Here is an 11,838-nt window from a genome sequence, read left to right as displayed (position 1 = left end):
GCTACGGTCGCAGGTTCGAATCCTGCCTCGGGCTTGGGTGTGTGTGATATCCTTGGGTTAGTTAGGTTTAAGTAGTTCTAAGTTCTAGGGGACTTATTACCTAAGATGTTGAGTCCCATAGTGGTCAGAGCCATTTGAGCCATTTGAGCCAAAACACTCGTTCGACCTATACTTGAGTATTGCACATCAGCGTGGGATCCGTACCAGGTCGGGTTGACAGAGGAGATAGTGAAGATCCAAAGAAGAGCGGCGCGTTTCGTCACAGGGTTATTTGGTAAGCGTGATAGCGTTACAGAGATGTTTAGCAAACTCAAGTGGCAGATTCTGCAAGAGAGGCGCTCTGCATCGCGGTGTAGCTTGCTGTCCAGGTTTCTAGAGGGTGCGTTTCTGGATGAGGTATCGAATATATTGCTTCCCCCTACTTATACCTCCCGAGGAGATCACGAATGTAAAATTAGAGAGATTCGAGCGCACACGGAGGCTTTCCGGCAGTCGTTCTTCCCGCGAAGCATACGCGACTGGAACAGGAAAGGGAGGTAATGACAGTGGCACGTAAAGTGCTCTCCGCCACACACCGTTGGATGACTTGCGGAGTATAAATGTAGATGTAGATGTAGATGTAGAGAAACATCGAAAGGGCATAACGCTTCTTGCCGAACGTCCTTGTTGTGCGCTTGACATAGTACAACGTTCTGGATTAAATATTATAATCTTGACACTTACGACACACAACAATACACTTTCTCCTCAGTCCGCAGAGATCTGCAATCCGAGAATCATAAGACGAATCATGAAGATTTTTTATGCTGGTCGAAACTTAGTTGGGGGGCAACGATATGAATCTTACTATGGATATGCTTACTTAACTAATCGTAAATTCCCAGACGCAGACGTAAACGAGAGGGGCAAGATAAAAGACTTAACAGGTCTTATTATTGCGGACTTCCCTGGAACTTTTTGCTTCCTCGAGGAGATTGGCGTATGAGTAGCTTCATACGCAAATTTGCGTCGCGCTGATGACTATCAGGGCGTCCATTACAGGTGGGAACTTCTCGCTGCCTCAGCCTGTGCACAGGCCACCAGCCTCTGCCTTGCACTCCAGACAGAAGCAGAACGTAGTGTGGGAGCGTTTCCGAGCATCTTGCTGTAGCTTCTTCGAAGGTGTCATCGTTCTGTTTTAAAAAAGTAAGTTCAGAACAAGTTCTCAACTGAATGACAGGATCTGTAACAACTTGCCCTTTAACAATACCGCTGACTTTTGCTGTTATACAGCGTATTAGGAGTATAAGTGCGGGTACTGTGATCATTGGTACTGGAATTTGTGCCAACTTCAGTATGTTAGTTGTTACTTCTGTGCGCCCAACTGTCTTTCCGTAGACACGTAACCTAATTAAGGGGCTCCGGAACGCCCTATACTTGCAATGTTAAAATAACGCTTATAAATTACATCTTTCCTCACAAAGTATTTGAGGTAGGAAGTTGAACTTTTTACAGATTATTTATTGGAATATGGGCTACAACTTAACACAGGGATTTTACAAAATTTTAGTTCAGTTATTGAAGATGATTTTTTTTTCAATTGTAATGAAAATTCACAACATTTTTTTGCAATTTTTTATTTATATATTCAAAAATATACAGTTTTTTGGAAAAAGGCTGTGTTAAATTATGCAGAAGGTACTATGTAACATTTACTGAAAGTTTGAAACAAATATGTTTGGAAGATCCTTAGAAAACATGTAATTAGTATGAGAAAATAAAAGTTTTGGGAATCGAGCGACAAAGATTGGATTAACTTTTTAGTGCATTCCAGGTCCATAGGATGGATTATCTTCATCATCTGCAAACTCCTCCTCCAGCTTCCTCTTGTTCCTCCTCCTGTTTACTCTTGCTTGTATTTCCAGACTCTTTACAGCCCTGTCTGCAGCCCGAAGGCGTTCCTTGTCTAAAGCAAGCATCGCTCGTACCATGTTAGAACCTATCTTCATTCCCATATTTCTAAATACCTTGCACCTTACAATGTTGCCATCATTGAAAGTCGCAACAGCATCATACACACCAAAGTGAAGTGTTTCTATTCCAACAAATACAGTCTTGGGGATTCTCGACCATATAACACTATTTACACTTTCATTGGGGTTTTGAGTTTTTCCGTGAATACACTTTTTCAACAGTTCAGGTGCGGCTAAGTCTCTGAAAATAGGTTTTATCACCTCCATTATTGCATGAGGCAGACTATGCTTATGAGTGTACACTTCACCAGTTAGCAATCCTTTGTTATATTTACACCAACTGTCTTCTTCTTTGGGACACAAGCTATGTTGGGGACTTTCATCGTCTTTATTGTTTACAGTAATAACACATACCTTTGGCTTTCCAACATTTCTCCTTTTCTTAAAAGCCTTCAGAGGATTTCTAATAACTTTACTTTTACTCATTATTATACTTCAACAAAACAGAGACTCAAGAAACAGAATTAATTACGAATATTTTCGAGATAACGACAGAGTAAATAAACATGAAACAATCGACAATCACAGCAGCGATATATATTGAACCATCACAGGTTAGCCACAACACATACTTTATCTCACATCACTAAAATGTACCTGATGAACACGGACGTTAATAATAACACCATTTGACAGCAGTTTAACAGCGCCACAGTGGGTCACGCCCATGTAGAACACATTTCAAAAAAAATTTAAAAATAGTTGTAGTCTTCGGAATTGAATAAATTATATATCTATTAAAAGGTAATAGTCTGCAGATTCAGAAAACGCAAAAAAGTAAAAATTGAACTTTTCATGATTTTGAGCCTTTTCGGAGCCCCTTAAATACTTGCTGTTTTTTGCATGGTCGCAAGTGCACTACTAAGTGGACTACACATGACAGTATACACTAATCGTTTTACGTCGATGGATATACACTTCAACGCTTGTCCCGCTGCCCAGGTCAAAATAAGCATTAATGGCTTGCTCTTGGCACATATACTTTGAGCACTAACCAACCCAAAGACATACTACTCCTAACTGGTGTAATTATTCTACATCTACATCTACATTTATACTCCGCAAGCCACCCAACGGTGTGTGGCGGAGGGAACTTTACGAGCCACTGTCATTACCTCCCTTTCAAGTTCCAGTCGCGTATGCTTCGCGGGAAGAACGACTGCCGGAAAGCCTCCGTGCGTGCTCGAATCTCTCTAATTTTACATTTGTGATCTCCTCGGGAGGTATAAGCAGGGGGCAAGCAATATATTCGATACCTCATCCAGAAACGCACCCTCTAGAAACCTGGACAGCAAGCTACACCACGATGCAGAGCGCTTCTACATCTACATCTACATCTATACTCCGCGAGCCACCTTACGGTGTGTGGCGGAGGGTACTTATTGTACCACTATCTGATCCCCCCTTCCTTGTTCCATTCACGAATTGTGCGTGGGAAGAACGACTGCTTGTAAGTCTCCGTATTTGCTCTAATTTCTCGGATCTTTTCGTTGTGATCATTACGCGAGATATATGTGGGCGGTAGTAATATGTTGCCCATCTCTTCCCGGAATGTGCTCTCTCGTAATTTCGATAATAAACCTCTCCGTATTGCGTAACGCCTTTCTTGAAGTGTCCGCCACTGGAGCTTGTTCAGCATCTCCGTAACGCTCTCGCGCTGACTAAATGTCCCCATGACGAATCGCGCTGCTTTTCGCTGGATCATGTCTATGTCTTCTATTAATCCAACCTGGTAAGGGTCCCATACTGATGAGCAATACTCAAGAATCGGACGAACAAGCGTTTTGTAAGCTACTTCTTTCGTCGATGAGTCACATTTTCTTAGAATTCTTCCTATGAATCTCAACCTGGCGCCTGCTTTTCCCACTATTTGTTTTATGTGATCATTCCACTTCAGATCGCTCCGGATAGTAACTCCTAAGTATTTTACGGTCGTTACCGCTTCCAATGATTTACCACCTATGGCATAATCGTACTGGAATGGATTTCTGCCCCTATGTATGCGCATTATATTACATTTATCTACGTTTAGGGAAAGCTGCCAGCTGTCGCACCATTCATTAATCCTCTGCAGGTCTTCCTGGAGTACGTACGAGTCTTCTGATGTTGCTACTTTCTTGTAGACAACCGTGTCATCTGCAAATAGCCTCACGGAGCTACCGATGTTGTCAACTAAGTCATTTATGTATATTGTAAACAATAAAGGTCCTATCACGCTTCCTTGCGGTACTCCCGAAATTACCTCTACATCTGCAGATTTTGAACCGTTAAGAATGACATGTTGTGTTCTTTCTTCTAGGAAATCCTGAATCCAATCACAAACCTGGTCCGATATTCCGTAAGCTCGTATTTTTTTCACTAAACGTAAGTGCGGAACCGTATCAAATGCCTTCCTGAAGTCCAGGAATACGGCATCAATCTGCTCACCAGTGTCTACGGCACTGTGAATTTCTTGGACAAATAGGGCGAGCTGAGTTTCACATGATCTCTGTTTGCGGAATCCATGTTGGTTATGATGAAGGAGATTTGTATTATCTAAGAACGTCATAATACGAGAACATAAAACATGTTCCATTATTCTACAACAGATTGACGTAAGCGAAATAGGCCTATAATTATTCGCATCTGATTTATGACCCTTCTTGAAAATGGGAACGACCTGCGCTTTCTTCCAGTCGCTAGGTACTTTACGTTCTTCCAGAGATCTACGATAAATTGCTGATAGAAAGGGGGCAAGTTCTTTAGCATAATCACTGTAGAATCTTACGGGTATCTCGTCTGGTCCGGATGCTTTTCCGCTACTAAGTGATAGCAGTTGTTTTTCAATTCCGATATCGTTTATTTCAATATTTTCCATTTTGGCGTCCGTGCGACGGCTGAAGTCAGGGACCGTGTTACGATTTTCCGCAGTGAAACAGTTTCGGAACACTGAATTCAGTATTTCTGCCTTTCTTCGGTCGTCCTCTGTTTCGGTGCCATCGTGGTCAACGAGTGACTGAATAGGGGATTTAGATCCGCTTACCGATTTTACATATGACCAAAACTTTTTAGGGTTCTTGTTTAGATTGTTTGCCAATGTTTTATGTTCGAATTCGTTGAATGCTTCTCTCATTGCTCTCTTTACGCTCTTTTTCGCTTCGTTCAGCTTTTCCTTATCAGCTATGATTCGACTACTCTTAAACCTATGATGAAGCTTTCTTTGTTTCCGTAGTACCTTTCGTACATGATTGTTATACCACGGTGGATCTTTCCCCTCGCTTTGGACCTTAGTCGGTACGAACTTATCTAAGGCGTACTGGACGATGTTTCTGAATTTTTTCCATTTTTGTTCCACATCCTCTTCCTCAGAAATGAACGTTTGATGGTGGTCACTCAGATATTCTGCGATTTGTGCCCTATCACTCTTGTTAAGCAAATATATTTTCCTTCCTTTCTTGGCATTTCTTATTACACTTGTAGTCATTGATGCAACCACTGACTTATGATCACTGATACCCTCTTCTACATTCACGGAGTCGAAAAGTTCCGGTCTATTTGTTGCTATGAGGTCTAAAACGTTAGCTTCACGAGTTGGTTCTCTAACTATCTGCTCGAAGTAATTCTCGGACAAGGCAGTCAGGATAATGTCACAAGAGTCTCTGTCCCTGGCTCCAGTTCTGATTGTGTGACTATCCCATTCTATACCTGGTAGATTGAAGTCTCCCCCTATTACAATAGTATGATCACGAAACTTCTTCTTGACGTTCTGCAGGTTCTCTCTGAGGCGCTCAACTACTACGGTTGCTGATGCAGGTGGTCTATAGAAGCATCCGACTATCATATCTGACCCACCTTTGATACTTAACTTAACCCAGATTATTTCACATTCGCATTCGCTAATAACTTCACTGGATATTATTGAATTCTTTACTGCTATAAATACTCCTCCACCATTGGCGTTTATCCTATCCTAGCGGTATATATTACATTCTGTGTCTAGGATTTCGTTACTGTTCACTTCCGGTTTTAACTAACTTTCCGTTCCTAATACTATATGCGCACTATTTCCTTCAATAAGCGATACTAATTCAGGAACCTTGCCCTGGATACTCCTGCAGTTTACCAATATTACGTTAACTTTTCCTGTTTTTGGTCTCTGAGGACGGACGTTCTTTATCAACGATGCTGATGTTCTCTCTGGTAAGCCGTCAGGTATTTTATCGTTTCGCCCAAGGGGGGGTCCCTCTAACCTAAAAAAACCCCCGTGTGCACGCCACACGTACTCTGCTACCCTAGTAGCTGCTTCCGGTGTGTAGTGCACGCCTGACCTGTCTAGGGGGGCCCTACAGTTCTCCACCCAATATCGGAGGTCGATGAATTTGCAACCATTATAGTCGCAGAGTCGTCTGAGCCTCTGGTTTAGACCCTCCACACGGCTCCAAACCAGAGGACCGCGATCGACTCTGGGCACTATGCTGCAGATATTAAGCTCAGCTTGCACTCCGCGTGCGATGCTGGTTGTCTTCACCAAATCAGCCAGCCGCCGGAAGGAACCAAGGATGGCCTCAGAACCCAAGCGGCAGGCGTCATTCGTTCCGACATGTGCTACTATCTGCAGCCGGTCACACCCAGTGCGTTCAATAGCTGCCGGAAGGGCCTCCTCCACATTACGGACGAGACTCCCCGGCAAGCACACCGAGTGCACACTGGCATTCTTCCCCGACCTACCCGCTATTTTCCTGAGGGGCTCCATAACCCGCCTAACGTTGGAGCTCCCTATAACTAATAGGCCCGCCCTCTGTGACTGTCGGGACCTTGCCGGAGAATCGGCCACTGGCCCAACAGGCGAGGCATCCTGTGGTGGCTCGGAAACGATGTCATCACCACTAGGAAGCACCCCGTACCTGTTGGAAAGGGGTAAGGCAGCTGCCACGCGGCCAGATCCCACCTTCGCCTTTCGGCCAGGCACGCGCGAGCCCACCACTGTCCGCCATTCACCCTGGAGTGATGGCTGACCGGTAAGATGCTCACTGCCGGAAGACGCAGCGACATCAGGGGTTCCATGTGATTCCAAGGCCACCGAAGTAGGCATAGGTCTCACCACAGTTGCCCCAACGCCACTACGAGCCGACGCCTGCGCCTCGAGCTCGATGAGCCTAACAGACAAAGCCTCCACCTGCCCCCGAAGAGTGGCCAATTCTCCTTGCGTCCTTCTTTTGCAGAGTCTGCCACTTGAGATTGCTAAACATCTCCGTAACGCTATCACGCTTATCAAATAATCCTGTGACGAAACGCGCCGCTCTTCTTTGGATCTTCTCTATCTCCTCTGTCAACCCGACCTGGTACGGATCCCACACTGATGAGCAATACTCAATTATAGGTCGAACGAGTGTTTTGTAAGTCACCTCCTTTGTTGATGGACTACATTTTTAAGGACTCCCCCAATGAATCTCAATCTGGCACCCGCCTTACCAACAATTAATGTTATATGATCATTCCACTTCAAATCGTTCCGCACGCATACTCCCAGATATTTTACAGAAGTAACTGCTACCAGTGTTTGTTCCGCTATCATATAATCATACAATAAAGGATCCTTCTTTCTATGTATTCACAATACATTACATTTGTCTATGTTTAGGATCAGTTGCCACTCCCTGCACCAAGTGCCTATCCGCTGCAGATCTTCCTGCATTTCGCTGCAATTTTCTAATGCTGCAACTTCTCTCTATACTACAGCATCATCCGCGAAAAGCCGCATGGAACTTCCGACACTATCTACTAGGTCATTTACATATATTGTGAAGAGCAATGTTCCCATAACACTCCCCTGTGGCACACCAGAGGTTACTTTAACGTCTGTAGACGTCTCTCCATTGAGAACAACATGCTGTCTTCTGTTTGCTAAAAACTCTTCAATCCAGCCACCCAGCTGGTCTGATATTCGGTAGGCTCTTACTTTGTTTGGGACCGATGACCGTAGCAGTCTGGTCCCTTTAATCCCTCAAACCAACCAACCAACCTTACTTTGTTTATCAGGCGACAGTGCGGAACTGTATCGAACGCCTTCCGGAAGTCAAGGAAAATGGCATCTACCTGGTAGCTTTATCTAATATTTTCTGGGTCTCATGAACAAATAAAGCGAGTTGGGTCTCACACGATCGCTGTTTCCGGAATCCACGTTGATTCCTACAGAGTAGATTCTGGGTTTCCAGAAATGACATGATACGCGAGCAAAAAACATGTTCTAAAATTCTACAACAGATCGATGTCAGAAGTCTATAGTTTTGCGCATCTGCTCGACGACCCTTCTTGAAAATTGGGACTACCTGTGCTCTTTTCCAATCATTTGGAACCTTCCGTTCCTCTAGAGACTTGCGGTACACGGCTGTTAGAAGGGGTGCAAGTTCTTTCGCGTACTCTGTGTAGAATCGAATTAGTATCCCGTCAGGTCCAGTGGACTTCCCTCTGTTGAGTGATTTCAGTTGCTTTTCTATTCCTTGGACACTTATTTCGATGTCAGCCATTTTTTCGTTTGTGCGAAGCTTTAGAGAAGCAATTGTAGTGCGGTCTTCCTCTGTGAAACAGCTTTGGAAAAAGTTGTTTAGTATTTCAGCTTTACGCGTGTCATCCTCTGTTTCAATGCCATCATCATCCCAGAGTGTCTGGATATGCTGTTTCGAGCCACTTACAGATTTAACGTAAGACCAGAACTTCCTAGGATTTTCTGTCAATTCGATACATAGAATTTTACTTTCGAATTCACTGAACGCTTCATACATAGCCCTCCTTACGCTAACTTTGACGTCGTTTAGCTTCTGCAAATGAAGTAAATACTGATGTAATGTTACAAAACTATCTTCAGTCACCAATAAAAATATTTGCACTTTCACCCGTAACACATTGTATACTGGCTGACCCCTCTGTGGTTTAAAGCGTACGACTTTAGGTCTATCACCTAATAGGAAACGAGTTTGAAATACAAACAACTTGTGTGTCACAAGGTGATAGACTGTCACTGTTAGCAGAACTGACACCGTGTGAAAACAATACATTACTCTGTGGTGATGTGTACATCATCCAAATGGATCTAAACAGATATTTTTCTTAATGAGTAAACATAATGACGAATGTCAGAACAATGAATGCCACCTCTGATCATTAAATAAGGTGCTTTTGTTCATTGTGTAGCAGAATTTTACGCCCCCCCCCCCCCCCCAGTGCTACTTCCTGTCTATTCTGTGTATCAGAAACTGCGTTATTTCATAACGTGTCACATAAACACCACACAGACGAACATAATTTTTAGAATATAAGTAGAAAATCACGACCACAATTCAATGGGATAGAAATTTCGCTAAACCATGAATGATCAACGGTAGTGCTCCAGGGGAGCCGGTGTGAAATGATCAAATCTTTTGATGGAGGAAGCCATTCAGGTTAGTAGTAAGATAGCGTTTCCAGCAGTCTACCTTTGTTCACTAGAATCGAAAGCTGGTAACAACAGTTTTCAACCTTTGGGTTGGAAACATACGTTTTTACAGAATTTAGCTACTGCCATAATTTAATCCAAAACGGAGCGGCTCTGATGGTACTGCTAATCGAAATGCTGCAGACACAGAACTGCAGCAAATCTGCGCACCAATTCATTCTGCTGTTCTCAGCACGACGCACAGTTTGGGCCACAGTATGCGTCTGTGGCTGTCTCCATAGGCTGGCATAGCTTGGTGAGGTGCCGATACAGAGTGTTCGGGAAACGGTCCTGTAGATGTTTCAACAGACCTTAATTGATCTTTAGTGTGAAGAACTACGCACAGTATAATAGAATCTGGGCGTACGAAGGCGTACATTATGTTAATGGCGAGCACATTATGACCACCTACCTAATAGCTGGTATGTCCATCTTTGGCACGGATAACAGCGTCGACATGTCATGGCATGGAAGCAATGGGCTCTTGGTAGGTCGCCGTAGGGAACTGGCACCACATCTGTACACACAAGTCACCTAATTACCGGAAATTCTGGGGAGGGGGGCGATGAGCTCTGACGCCACGTTCAATCACATCCCAGACGTGTTCGATCGGGTTCGGATCTAGCGAGTTGGGGGTCCAGCACTTCAATTGGAACTCCTCGCTGTGTTCCTCGAACAACTAAATCATACTCTAGCCTTGTGACGTGGCGTAGTATCTTGCTGAAAAATGAGACTGTCGTCGGGAAACACGATCGTCATGAAGGGGTGTACATGGTCTGCAACCAGTGTACGATACCCCTTGGCCGTCATGGTGCCTTTAACGAGCTCCACTGGACCCATGGATGTCCTGGTGAATGTTCCCCAGAGCATAATGGAACCGCCGCCAGCTTGTCCCCGTCCCGCTATACAGTTATCAAGGAGCTGATCCCCTGGAAGACGACGGATTCGCGCCCTCCCATCGGAATGATGAAGAAGGTAGCAGGATTCATTTGACCATGCAACGCTGTGCCACTGTGTCAACGTCCAGTGCCGATGGTCACGTGCCCATTTCAGCCGTAGTTATCGATGTCGTGGTGTAAACGTTGGCACAGGCATGCGTCGTCAGCTGCGGAGGCCCATCGTTAGGAGTGTTCGGTGCACTGTATGTTCAGACACACCCGTACTCTGCCCAGCATTGAGGTTTCATGTTAGTTCCGTCACAGTTCGCCGCCTGTCCTGTTTTACCAGTCTGCCCAGCCTACGACATCCGACACCTGTAATGAGGGGTTGCTGCCCAACCCCACGGCGTCTGCACGTAGTTTCACCTAGGTTTCGCCGTGTGTTGAAGATACTCAGCGCAGCACTCCTGAAACAACAGACAACTCGTGCAGTTGCTGAAATACTTGTGCTGAGCATCTGGGCCATCACAATCTGCCCTCGGTCAAACTCAGTTCGCTCACCTTACCCATTCTACGCACGAACGGTACGCTCACTGATACTACATGCACTGCGCGTGTCTCTGACTAGCAGTCATTCCTTGCCAGGTGACGCAACTATCGCATGGACGGGTTTATATCGATAGTAGGTCGGTGGTCATAATGTTCTGGCCGATCAGAGTATGTGTGTCTAATTATATGTGTTACATATGTTTGTGGTTAGGAGGGGTTGGTAGCGGGGGGGGGGGGGGGGGGGGGGGAGGAGGAGAGAGTATGAAAGAGCAATTGCTATACAAACTGTTCGTGACTGGTGTTGGTAAAGAGGAGCTGAATTCCTGCCTCATTTTCAGGCTGTTGGTCCCATACCACGATCACAAATAGTAGCAAAGGCAGAGCAGCTAATATACTCAATGTTGAAAAAAATGAATAACTTCGACAAATACACACGTGAAATTATTATTTCTTTTTTTTTTTTTTTTTTTTTTTTTTGAAAGCAGTTATAATGGTGTGCTTTTCAAAGAGACGTCGTAATATGCTGGGTATCGAATAGGGTTAAATATTGACAATTTGTGCAAAACGTAGGGTTCGTGAAAGCTGATAAAAGTACCGTTATTGATGGTTTTGCTACGCAAGGATGAAAGGAATGACCCACCTGCAAAGTGTGGGATTCATAAAACTGCGGAAGTAATGAAGGTCTGTAAAAAATTAGAAAATAGCTCTTGTACAGGCCCAAACTCGTGAGGCTAACTGAACACATAATCAGTATTTTAATGAATAGTTAATTCCTGTTAGCTGCTCAGAGGCTACTATTCTTTCGTACTATTAGCTATTTCGTTATTGCCGTTTTCTGGCACGACCTGCAATCATTATACATAGTATAGATGTTGTCAATTGGATGGTAGTTTACATAGCATTTGAACAAAGGTATAGGTAGCGTTTAGTTTTTCGTAACGTATGTACG

General features: G+C 44.2%; 1 protein-coding gene across 1 annotated transcript in view; it reads left to right on the top strand.

Moving 5' to 3' along the window:
• The first annotated feature begins 1,164 nt into the window (after positions 1-1,164).
• LOC126248715 (sodium-coupled monocarboxylate transporter 1-like) overlaps positions 1,165-11,838 on the top strand; it is a 423,655-nt gene continuing 412,981 nt past the window's right edge. Inside the window, exon 1 of the mRNA XM_049950019.1 lies at positions 1,165-1,185. The gene's annotated coding sequence lies outside the window, so the exon portion shown is untranslated. The remainder of the gene's footprint in view (positions 1,186-11,838) is intronic.

Source organism: Schistocerca nitens, chromosome 3, assembly GCF_023898315.1.
Source record: "Schistocerca nitens isolate TAMUIC-IGC-003100 chromosome 3, iqSchNite1.1, whole genome shotgun sequence".
Taxonomy (NCBI): domain Eukaryota; kingdom Metazoa; phylum Arthropoda; class Insecta; order Orthoptera; family Acrididae; genus Schistocerca; species Schistocerca nitens.
Note: the sequence above shows the minus strand (reverse complement) of the source record. Positions and strands in the feature narration are given on the sequence as shown.